The sequence below is a fragment of the Sminthopsis crassicaudata genome, chromosome 2 (assembly GCF_048593235.1).
Source record: "Sminthopsis crassicaudata isolate SCR6 chromosome 2, ASM4859323v1, whole genome shotgun sequence".
NCBI lineage: Eukaryota > Metazoa > Chordata > Mammalia > Dasyuromorphia > Dasyuridae > Sminthopsis > Sminthopsis crassicaudata.
In genome coordinates, this window is record NC_133618.1 from 229863291 (window position 1) to 229876820 (window position 13530).

The following is a 13530-nucleotide window of genomic DNA, read 5'->3' on the forward strand; positions in this document are numbered from 1 at the left end:
AAGCACTCTTTTGAATATCCGGGCCCAGCCCCCACCATCAGCTCAGCTTCCCCCAGCCCCCACCGGATCTGAGCTAACTGAAAAGCCGGCTAAGAACTTGGGGGTACCATCCATTCCCTTCTAGGTATAAAAGAGGTGAACTGGAACTCCCTCTTTGCAGGAGCCCTCCCCGCCAACACATGGTATCCTTCCAGCCACCTCTGGCCCTGGCGTCTTTCTGAGCTTTACTTCCAAATCCCTACAATAAATCTTTTTATCAATCTAGGTTTTCGGGCCTGTAAATTAATTTACAGGGGACACTGCGCCTCATGGGATTACCTTACTATCTATGCACTGACAAACAGGGTTCCCCCTTTTCTTTCCCTCATTAATAATTCCTTTGTATTTAAGATTTACAAAGGGGTTCCTCAAAAAAAATTTAAAACGCACTAAATACTGACTTCATTCAGGAAAAAGGCCATTAACTGCAGAGAATATCAGCAGTGAAGGAAGTGAGCTCCCAAGTTCAGAAGCACGTGGCTTTCCCAAGCCTTGGCCCCTCTCAAGGGCTAAGTGTGCAAGCCATTTTGTCTCAGATAGCCAGTGTCTTACAAGAAGCTGTGACGAAGTGTCTAGGCACACTCCTGGTTATTTAGGTACCGTGCCTTTCACTCACCGCTTGAACAGCACCAAGGACTAGCTCCTCAAACACAAGATCAAAAAGAGAGCCTAGAATATTCTCCATCTGTGGTTTCTTATAGTTGTTCATCAACCCCTATGATTTTGAGATAAAGCAAAGGAACTGCCACCAAACGAGAGCCCAGTGTTGTTCCGAGACCAAGTATTTACTAACCCAGAAAGATACTATCCGGTCTCTGCATGGCCTTACTCCTGTGGGGAGGACCAGAGAGCTCGGGAGAAATCCAATTTATCACTATCTCTCAGAGTACCAGAACCATAGTCAATAACTTCTTCCCCTGTCCTATGGAGAAAAGTATTAGTCACCTACCGGAAATTGTGCTAAGGTCTTTACACATCTCATTTGTGATATATGTATATGTGTGTATATCACGTGTGTGAGAGAGTTCTCACGATCCTCTGAGGTGAATGTACTATTATTCCCATTTACAGTTGAGGAAACTGACAAGAGGTTGCTCAGGGATCATATTGTTGCTGTTTGTCCTTCATTTTCACAGGACGGAGATATTAGGGAGATGATGCCATGACATGCAAGTGAACTGGATTTAAGTGAGGAGGGCTGTGCAAGGTCACCTGTCTCACTTTCTCCTTCAGAGCCATCTGGGTCCAGTGGCCAGATACAGCTCAGGATGACTGGAGGCAGCCCTAGTGAAATAGCAGACTTTAACCTTTATAGTCTAAGGTCTTTCATAAATCTCAGGCTGACAGGTTGAGGCAACACTCATTAAATCATTAGTACTAGGTAGCAATTGAGGCAAAGAACAGTCTCTTTCATCTAGTCAAAAACAAAAACAAACCCCAAACAAACAAAATCAATCTAAATAAATAAATAAATCTGGGAGGGGAAGATGTATGGGATTTCTGGCCAAAACAGAAGTGATTGCTATTTACATTCACTTTGACTCAGGGTGACACAGCTAATAAGTAGTAGAGTTTGGATTTCAATTCAGGTCTTAATTTCAGACCCAGCTATTTCAACCCCCAGCTTCAGATGGTATAAATTTCCACCTCCACTTCTACCACCTTATCTCAGAGAATGAGTCGGTGAAAATTCCTTTCTTCCTGCTATCACAACTCACTTTATCCTCATCCATCTAAATCCTACTCTTTATAGTCCCGACCTTCCTTCAGACTTTCCCTTCCATTGTGCCCTCTGGAAACCACACCTCATTCTTAACAAGTTTCCTCTCATCCTAGACTCTCATCTACTCAGATCTCCCATCCCACATATTTTCCATCTTCTTTCACTCAAAGAAATCTGGCCCAGGCTCTCTTCTAGCATATTGCTACCCTCTCTTGTAACTGCTCATTCCCTCATGCTCCCAACACAATAGGAAAAATAGGCATATTGTGCTTATCACTGCCATCTAGTCAGGCCCTTCCTTTACCATCACCTAATAAACTTTCCTTCTTTGAGGTACATTTTATTGATTTCCATCACCCAATCCCAATCCTTGTTGTTCTTGTCATAACTGATATCCAAGTCATTCTCTCTGTTTTCTCAACATGTCATATAGATAGAGAGATAGCCTAGAGTCAGAAAGAATTGAGTTTAAATTTTAACTCAAAGACTAGCTGTGTAACTCTGGACAAATAAATCACTTAACCTTTCTTAACTTCATTTTTCTTATCTATAAAATAAAGATGACAATGACACCTTTCTATGAAAAAAAAAAGACAATATTTACAATGTGTTTTGAAAATCTTAAAGCTACATATACTATATAACATACTACTATATATATTTACACTATTATTATCATCTATAATTAGTTCACAGTCTTCCTTTCAATCCCAACTCATGCCCTTATAGTTAGGTCATCTATGTCCCTCAAATACTCTGATATCTTAGCTTCTAAACTCCTATGACCTAAATCGTCATTCCATCTCAGCCACACACAGGAAGCCTCATATATTAGATCTCACTATTACCAATAATTGCTTCCTCCAAGATAATAATATGGAATATGGGCTAGCTTTTTGATCTCCTTGTTATAGGAAATTCACTCTACCAATGAGAATCTGGAACTTATTCTGTTCAAGGTCACATACCTAGTATATGTCAGAGTTAAGATTTAAACCCAGGTCTTCTTGAATGACTCTGAGGCTAGAATTCTATAGCACACTGCCAATATAATGATAATAGCAGAATAAATATTATGATCTAATATTTACATTATCTCATCTGATCCTGAATTGTGAAATTTCCAAACTAATCTCAACTGCCCATTCTTCCATTTATCCCTTTGCTTCACATTTCCTAAGCCTATTCTTGTAATATGTAGTATATCACTACTATTCTGACCTCACTTTCCTCCCATCATGATCTGGACTCCATGGTTGACCAATTCAACTAAAAACTATCTTCTTCTGTTGATTCTCTACCTTTGTCATGCTACCCATTCACATCTTGACAAACTCCAACCCCTATTTAACCTCCCTCTTTGCCCCTAGTCAGGTGCTACTGAATGCCATTGAAAGAAGTCAACAATCATGCAAACTGGGTCTGTTGCATATTTATGTTATCTAATCTATATAGAGATTATTGATTAAAAGCCCTTTTGCACACCCCAATTGAGTGCTCTTTGCTACTCAAAAATTCTTGTATTCTTCCCCACTCTATCATACCACTTACAGTGAGAGTTCCAACCCTTTCCCCTCCTTTTTCAAGATGTTTATGCCAACCTTTGTCTCTTTCTTGGCGGAAGAACTCCACTTTAATTCTACTAAGAAAACCAAGACTATCTACTCTAAGGTCCTTTTTCTCTTTTGCTCCATACTTTAATACCGCTATTCTCTATCTTTTGTTCTGAACTTTGAGAAAGAGGTGGTCCTTTTCCTTGCCAAGGACAGCCAGTTAATCAACAAACATTTATTAAGGGTCTACCATGTACCAGGCACTGTGATAAACACTGAAGATACAAAAAAACAAAAGACCATGCAGGTTCTCAAGGAGCTTACAGTCTAATTGGGAAAAGACAACATAAGAGTACAAACAAGATGTATATCTATATACAGAGTAAATTGGATCTCTATATTGGATAAGTAGGAAATAATAAACTAGAATTAAGAGGAATTGGGAAAGGCTTTCTCTAAGAAGTGGGATTTTAGCTGGGATTTGAAAGAAATCAGGGAAGCCAGGGGACAGACATGAAAATAGAGAGCATTCCTTGTAGGAGAGACACCCAAGAAAATGAGCAGAGCTAAAAGATGGAGTATCTTGTTGGGGAAGAGCAAAGAGACCAGTGTTACTGGATCAAAGAGTACATGCTGGGAGAATAGTGTATGGTGTAAGAAGACTGAGAAGAGAGAAGGAATTTATGTTATAAAGGTCTTTGGACTTGAAATAGAGGATCTTGGTTTTGATCCTGGAAGTAGTAGAAGCCACTGGAGGGGAGACAAAGAGAAGAAGGGAAGGAGGAAGGGAGGAAGAGAGACAGAGGCAGACACGGAGAAATACAGAAAGAGTGTGTGTGTGTGTGTGTGTGTGTGTGTGTGTGTGTGTGTGTGTGTGTGTGTGTGTGTATGTGTAAGGCTTGACATAATAGGATGTGAACAATAGAAAAATCAAAAAGTAACTGCCTAGAGTTACCAATGTAATGGAGAGAGATTTGTGCCAAGCAGTATCAGCAGACTATTGCAATAGTTCAGGAATAAGGTGATAAGTACTTACACCATGGTGGTGATAAATAGAAGAGTTGTGGCCCCTATTTGGGGATTTTCTTAATTGAAATAATGGAATGGTTTGCCAGTTCTTTCTCTACCTTGTTTTACAGATGAGAAAACTGAGGCAAACAGGGTTAAGTGACTTGTCCAGGGTTTACAGCAAATATCTAAAGTCAGATTTGAACTCAGGGAGATGAGTCTTCTTGACTTCAATCCTGGCACTCTAACCACTTGTATCACCTAGCTACAGGGAAGAGAAAAGGTTATATAGGAGAAATGTTGCAAAGGTGAAATCTCCAGGCTGGGGCAACTGGATTGGATAAGGGAAGAAGGGGGATGGAGTAGAACAGGATTAAAAAATGAGTAATTACCTAGGTTAAGAGCCTGGAGAACTGAACGAATGGTGGACCTTAGATGGTATATAGGAAGCTTGAGAGATGGTTTGGGACATAGATTTTGTACCTGTTGATTTCAGATGTCTCTTGGACATCTAGTTTCAAAAGTCTAAAAGGCAATAGGAGATGCAAGTCTGGAAGTCATCAGAGAGGTTAAGGCAGAAGAAAAAAAAAATTTTAGGAATCATCTTTTTGGAGATGATAATTTGATAATTAAAGTCGCGGAAGTAGTAAGATAATCACGTGAAGTAGTACAGAGATAATCAGTCCAAACCCCTTCACCTTTCAGATCCGGATCCTATTCCTATCTTTTCAGAGAGCTTTCTCTTTCAATCAAACCTCCTTCTTCCCATTTTTAATCAGTCCTTATCTACTAGATCTTCCCCAGCAGTGTACAAAAGAGTGCATATCTCTACACTGCTTAAAATACTTAACCCTTCCCTTCCCTCAAGCTACTTGTTATTGAAGCCTGACTTTCATTTCTACCATTCAACTAAAACAGCATTCTTCTATGTACTAACAACAATTTTAAATGCTTTCCTAGATCTCATTCTTGACTTCTTTGAAAATTTAACACTGTATACAGGTGATCCTTTTCAGCAGCTAGCGGAATGGATCGAGTACTGGGTTTGGAGTGAGGAAAATTCTGAGTTCAGATCCAGTCTCAGATACTAATTGTGCAACTGTGGGCAAGTCACTTAGCCCTGTTTGCCTCAATTTCTTCATCTGTAAATGGGCAGAAGGAAATGGCAAATCATTCTAGGATTTCTGCCAAGATTGAACAATGAATTCTTTCCCTAGTATTAGCCTTCCTCTTAACTACCACCTGCTTTCTACTCATATTTTAAAATATATCCTCTCATTTTCTTCATTTTTTGTATTCTTCTCACCCCAGTTATGAAAAACAATAAGTTCTACCTCCCTCTTCCTCCTTCCTACATAAGAATATATTCCTTCTTCTATATTCCCTTTTATTTTTCTTTTTTATACCATCAGAAATGAACTCCCTCTAATACTGAGATAATAAAGATTCTGAAGGATAATTGTTTCCTTTTTCCCATTTAGAATGTAAGCCTTTCATCCATCTACCAAACTTTCAATTATTAAAAAAAATTAATCTTTCCCTGGCCTCATGGGACTCACAGTCTAATTGGTGGTTATCAACATATATAACTAAAATAAAAATTACATGCAATTGGGGTTCTTAATGCCACATCAGCAAAGCACACAACGAATCATTACTAGCATCATAGAGAGGTTTCAGTCAGTGGAAGGAGCACCCACAATAATAAACATCAATGTTCTATGTGTGATATGCAAGGATTCTTATATATACTTTACATATGAAGAAACTGAAGATTAGAAATGGGAAGTAACTTATCCAGAGCCCTAGGATCACATGAACTCTCCGGAGAAGGACTTCAGAGGTCACTAAGTCCAAAGTACCTGAACAAGAATTCACTTTCAACTGTATGTAACAAGGGGTTATCTAGATTTTACTTATTTGACATTATCTGAAGTAGATCTTACTGCCTTTGGGAATAGCCCATTTCACTTTAAGCTAAGTCTAATTGTTTGGAAGGTTTTCCTTTAACCAACCCTCAAACTGGCTTTCTGCAGCTTCTGCCTATTTGCCAAAAGGAAATAGTATCTAATCCCAAGTGATTTGGTGTTTACCAAGAGGATACATCAAGTTGGTGACAAACTCAGAGTCTGATTTGACTACACTGCTTTCCTGATAAAGAAAGACAGAGGGAGAAGGAGAGGGAGAAAAGAGTACAAACCTAAGAGAAAGCACTCCTAATTAAGACCCATCAGACACATGATGAGCATAAGTCTGAAACATATCACCCACTAAAACTTGTGCCAGAAGTCATTATTAATTAGAGAAATGCAAATTAAGACAACTCTGAGACACCACTACACACCTGTCAGATTGGCTAAAATGACAGGAATAAATAATGATGAATATTGGAGGGGATGTGGGAAAACAGGGACACTGATACATTGTTGGTGGAGCTGTGAAAGAATCCTGGAAAGCAATTTGGAACTATACCCAAAAAGTTATCAAACTGTGCATTCCCTTTGATCCAGCAGCATTACTACTGGGCTTATATCCCAAAGAAATACTAAAGAAGGGAAAGGGACCTGTATGTGCAAGAATGTTTGTGGCAGCCCTCTTTATAGTGGCCAGCAATTGGAAACTGAGTAGATGCCCATCAATTGGAGAATGGCTGAATAACTATGTGGTATATGATTGTTATGGAATATTATTGTTCTGTAAGAAATAACCAACAGGATGATTTCAGAAAGAGCTGGAGAGACTTATATGAACTGATGCTGAGTGAAATGAGCAGGACCAGGAGATCATTGTATACTTTAACAACAATACTATATGATGATCAATTCTGATGGATATGGCCCTCTTCAACAATGAGAGGAACCAAATCAGTTCCAATAGACCAGTAATGAACTGAACCAGCTACACCCAGAGAAAGAATTCTGGGAGATGACTATGAACCACTACATAGAATTCCCAATCCCTCTATTTTTGTCTGTCTGCATTTTTTATTTCCTTCACAGGCTAATTGTACACTGTTTCAAAGTCCTATTCTTTTTGTACAGCAAAATAACTGTTTGGACATGTATACATATATTGCATTTAACTTATACTTTAACATATTTAACATGTATGGTCAACCTGCCATCTGAGGGAAGGGATGGGGCGAAAGAGGGGAAAAATTGGAACAAAAGGTTTTGCAATAGTTAATGCTGAAGAATTACCTATGCATAAAATTTTTGTAACAATAAATAAATGAAACAAAAAAAAAAAAAAAAAAAAACTTGTGCCAGACAAGAACATGGAAGGGGACCTTGAGAGATGGGTAACTGGAAAAAAGAGAGTGGTTTTCCAAGAGAAAAAGCCAGAATTAGGGATAACTCATACACAGCTCTAAACTGCTCCTGATAGCTACAATAGTCAAGAAATCCAAAGGATTTCTGAGTAGGGTTCATTACATGCATCAAGAGTGGCAATGGATGAGAAGGCATAATAAGTATGATATAATCTCACCATTCCCACCAGAAGGAGAAGCCTGGTGGGCCTGGTAACAGATTTATCAAAATCAAAGTGTGTTGGGGTTGAGACTAATTAGTATAGAGATAAGAGTCCCTTTCCCTGCACCTGCATGAAATGAAATAGCTCAAATAAGCAAAATACTTTTTAAATGTAGAAGTTTACTCCTAGCCTGGATCTAGACAAAGAGCATGTAGCAGAAAAGATGGCTACTGAATTGTTTTAGAGGTGAAGGGAAAAAAAACAGCATTGAATTGATTATTTTCTTCACCTGTCTAGTTCTGCTTCATGAATCTCAATTTTCCCTATATAGAACAGGTATATCTATATATACCCTACCTAAAGAACCTTGACCTAGGATTTAGGAAATGTGCCAATTACATGATTTTTGGTGAACATTATATGGCCTCGGGCAAGGCACTACTTTTCTTCAGCAATAAATTCTCCCCTCAGTAAAAAAATGTTTAGACTAGACAACCTTCAAGAGTCCTTCCCAATGGAGTTTGTTCTAAATTTGACATTCCACCTTCCAAACAACTTTCCAATCCAGATATTCAATGAGTCTATGAATAATTCTTCTTACCTAGTAATCAGCCATTTCCTCCATCTCCTAGATTTCAGATTTTTTAAAAAAGGAAAAAAGCTCATCAGCCGAGAGGTGAGATGTCAGTTGCTGTGGAGGAATGCAGCTGAGGAGCCAACTTCCTGTAGGAATGAAAAGGGAGAATATGGAAATATTCTCCATTTGAAAGTGAGCCTGGCTGTTTGGAGAACGTTGAAGTTATATCTAGTTTAAGGACAAGTGCTGAGAAATGGGTACCACAGATTGAACTCTCAGTGGGAAAGCAGGTTCTTCTTTATTGAATGGGACTGTATCTTTTTCCTCATCTGTAAAATGGGACTAATAATGCCCTCCCTATCTCATGGAACTATTGTAAGGAAATCATTTTGCAAACTACGACACAATCTGGGAATATGAGTGGTTATTTTTATTATTCAATTGGAGGATTTTATACTAATCTTCCCAGGATGAGGCTGGAATTCATAGGTTTCAGTTCCCTGGGTTGTCCAACCTCCCCCATTCCCATTCAAGCCTAGTGTTTGTGAGGCCCATCCCCCTCTTTTCCTCACTGGGAGTGTCCTGGTCCTGCCCCCTTTTCCTGAAATGGAACTAAAGGCGGGCTGAGCTGGGCTGGACTAGGCTGGGCTGGCTGCTTGCCTGCACTGAATAGCTGGTTTCTGATGTAATCCCCTGAGTTGTGTGTGCTCCTGTAACTCTTGGGAAAGCACCCTTCCTGCCAGCTGTTCTTCCCCATCCCCACCTGGGCAGGATGCTCTTTCCCTTTCCATTTGCAGTTTCACTTCTCAGCTTCCCCCATCTCTGGAAATCAGACCCCTTCTCCTACTTCCCCCTTTGGTGGTTGTTTTTACCAGCCTCTACTATTTGGCACCATGGGAAGACACTCCCAGAGAACTAGGATAATATGATTTAGAGATGGAAGGAAAGTTAGAAATCCATTTAGTTCCTATTACCCCACCTTAGCCCCCGTGTACATTCCTTATTCTCTAGCTATTAGGGCTCTCCCCACCTCTCCTGGGGTTCCTAGAGCTTTCTGATCTAATTCTGGGTTCATCCAACCCCTAATGTATATTAGACTCAGATTTAGGACTGTGAAATCCTTTGGTCCTCAGTCCCTTTTATATTCTTTTTTTTTTTTCCCTGAGACAATTGGAGTTAAGTGACTTGCCCAGGGTCACACAGCTAGAAGTCCCTTTTATATTTTTAAAAATTATGGAGAACCCCACTTCCCACTCCCTACTCCTTACTCAATAGCTTTTATTCAAATGGATTGTTATTGATATTTACCGTATTAGAAATGAAAAAATCTTAGTATTATTATGAAAATAGTTTTGACCTCATGGATACTCTACAAAAGTCTCAGGAAAGGTCCTCATCCAACCCGCTAGTTTTACAAATAAATTGGAGGTAGCTAGACAAGTTAAGTGACTTCATTAATTCATTCAGCAAGCATTTATTAAATGTTTATCTATTGTCTGTTTTGCTAGACCTGAGGATACACCAAATAAAAGAAAAGAGAGCTTACTTTCTATTGATAGGAAACAGTATGAATAATTGTATAATAAATGCAAAGTCATTTCCTTTAGAAATTTGGTAGTTGTTACTAGTTGGTTGTATATGGATAACCAAAGTCATATGGCCAAATCAGAATCTGAACCCAGGATTTCTCTATCCCCTAGTTTAGTCCTGGTTTTTGCATTGTTTCCCCTAGTTAAAAAAAAAAAAAAAGTCTTAAGATCAGGAACAACTTTGTAGGTTTTTTATTTTCTTTCTTTTTTCTTTCTTCTTTTTTGGTCTTTTTATCTCTAATGTCTAGTGATTAATAAAAAGCTATTTAACTTTGTATTTTTATTTTTACAGATTTTTTTTTTATTTTACAGATAAGGAAACTGAGGCCCAGTCAGGTTAAGTGACTCTCCTGGGATCACACAGCTGACCAACCAAATTCATTGCTCTCTCCATTGTGACACAGGGCTACACAGAATTCACTGAGACCAATCTTGGTGATCTGAGCAAAGAGATAGCTAGAATGGGATGAGCCCCTTTTGGCCCAGACCTGAAGACAGAAATTTCAAAGACTCTGAGGGATGATCAAAAGGGAACTGGAATACCGAGGGTAGATCAAAAGGAAGCAGGAGAAGAAAGAGTCTTATGTTGTGGAATTACCTAGGAGAAAACTTGACCAAAAGCATCTGTAGTGGAAAATGTAGTGCCTGGGAGTCAGGAGTCCTGCCTTAGAGTCTTTACTTAGCCACAAACTCCTTATGTGACCTTGCACAACTTAAATTCCCTCTTTGTGTAAAGAGCCAGAACTCCGAAGAAGTATACTTGAAACAAGGTGTTAACTCAGAGGAAATAATGAGACAATGATTCTCTGGTTTACAAGTACTTCGTATTTAGTATAGTTCTACAGTTGACACCTATTCTACAAGATTGACACCTATGATGATGTACTTGTAATAGAGTACACAAGGACTGGAAGAGAGATATTCCATCTTTGATCAGCCTCGTGGTGGCTCTCTTGCCTTATGCATTCCTACACTGAAACCAAGACCCATTTTGGAGGCTTTCTAATGATTCTAGAGAATCATTATCTTAATTCCACTGAATCAACAACTTGTTGTAGGATTAAATCAATCATACCGAGCTTTAAGTATATTTCTCCAGAATTCCCTTTACATCTTTGGACCTAAGTTTCCCTATGTAGAGGTTTGACTTGAATATCCTCCCAGGCTCTCAGTCATGAACCAACTATAAGAATCCAGTTGGATTAGCTAGTAGTTTACTGGGATGCCTAAAGGACAACACTAATCTAAAGATGGGAACTTCTAACCCTCACAGAAAAAGGATGACCCAAAGTCATTTTTATTCTATCTTTGATCAGGAACTGAATAGTGACAGAAGTCCCAAACCAAATCAAACCACCCAGGGAGAAGGGCAGCAGAATCCTAATTTGTCATTCTCACTTCAAATACCAAGATGGTGCTAAACTGCTCTATAGGTCCCCTATTCCCAGGAGGTCCTTCATGAGGCCTTCCAGTGTCCCAGAAAAGGGGTTGTTTCTCCTATGCAGATGGACTCCCACTTTTCCCACCCCCATTTCAGCTGGCATACAGCCCTCTTCACATGTTCCTGTTGTGGGGAACATTTTCAAAAAACACCTTCCCCAGGGGAAGCATGTTATCTGGGCAGGTTATGTAACTGTGTACTCACAAATTTGGAAAACCCATTAGGGAGTTAAGTATCTGGCTAATCTGGGCACCAGCCAGAGATTTCATCACACTGTGAAAGAGGAACTCAAAACCATATTGTCCCAGAGATGGGGCAGAATTTTTTCTCCTAGTTCCTTCTACTCAGGTAGCTATACCTTGGGAATCATCTTTCCATTCTTAAGCAGCTCCTTGGGAAGTGTGAGATCCCAAGGACCATTGGGAATTGATCTAATTTTTCCTGATGATCTTTTTTTAGAAAGACAGAAGTTGGAATCTCATAACTTTTCTCCTTTATCCCATCCACCCCTGTTTCCAATCCCACTTAAAATAGTTATTTGGTTTTGTGGTCTGTGTTTCTGGGGATAACAATTATTATGTAGTGGGGGGGAAAAAAAAACAAAAACCTAGATTTAAAATCGGAAGACCAGACATTGATTTCCAAATCTGTTATTTACTATCTGTGTGATCTTAGACAAGCTATTTCACTTTTCTGCATCTCAGTATCAATAAAATGACCGGACTTGGCTATATGATCAGTTCTAAATCCTGTGATCCTATACTTTATGGAAGATTTTAATATTTATTCCATCTTCTGAGGTCCAGATACTATAAAAATGAATAGCTAAAATAGCTAGTTACAGACTCTGTCTAGGGGAGAACCAGTTTAATTTGGTTCCGTTCAATAAACACTTATTAAGGCCTACTCTGTTCAGAGTACAGTCTAGTGGAGATAAGACAAAGAATATCATGGACCCTGCCCTCAAGGAGAGTACAGTCTGGAAGGGGAGATGATAAGGCTTATAAAAAATAACTCTTTAAGGGTATCTAATCTCCCCATTCTCACTTTCTGAAGCAATTTCCTCCATGTTTGCCTTAGAGATTCCAAAGTGCTTTGGTGAGGAGATGTGAAGGGAAGATGCTATAGTAAATTTAAAATTTTAGTGCTTGAAGAAACTTAAGTATTACATAGTTTTTTAATGAAGAAGTTCTGTTTGGGAGCAATTGAAGCCTATTGAGTCAATCTCCTGAAGGTTTATAGTGTGAGTCAGTGTGTTTACAGAAACAGGAACACAGTGACAAATGTTTAACATTAGGAAAGGCTGTGGCTGGACACTATGGCTGTGGTCCACTTCAACTCTGGGCTCATTACCTGGAGGAAGATTTGCATTGGAATAGGTCTAGGAAGGAAGAAGTATGTTTCTCAACAGTGGGGAATTCCATAGATCATTACCTTCTCTGAGTCACTTCTACCTCAGTTTCCCTAGTGCTGTCCAAAGCTGGGTACCAGCTAATAGTGACCTGAGGCACATATAAGTGGAAGAGGCCACCAAGTTCATCTCTTATGTCTCTTTCCTGAAGTAGGAAATTTACCTGCAGCATCTCCAACAGTTGGTCATTCAGTCTCTGCTGTAATGCCTTCAATGATAAGAAACTTGTTCTGGAGAGATAGCTCATTCCACTTTTATTTAATTGTTTAGATGTTTCAGGAACCTTGGAAGCTATTCACTGGAGCTCTTTTGACTTCCTCAGATTTTCATAGTGATTTGGAATTTTGAAACGAACCCGGGATACCTGGGTCCTTGTTTCAGCTCTATTGATTAATGGATTGTGTGACCTTAAAACAAGCCATTTGTCCTTTCTAGGTCTCAGTTTCTTAACATCTATGAAAGGGGTGGACAGGGTGATCTCTAAGGATTTCTTTTGTATCTGACATGGTTCAATAGTCTGATACTAGTGAAAGGAGAAGGAGAAAGAGGGAAGAGTTGAAAGAGGGAAAGGAGGCTGTGAAGGGTAAATTGCTGAAACAGATTGTAATGGCTTCTGAGAACAGTAATGAACATTCAGTTTTGTAAGTATTTAAACATCAGGGGAATACAAAGATTGAAGACCCTGCTCTGACCCTTTCAAGGTTGAGAATCAAGC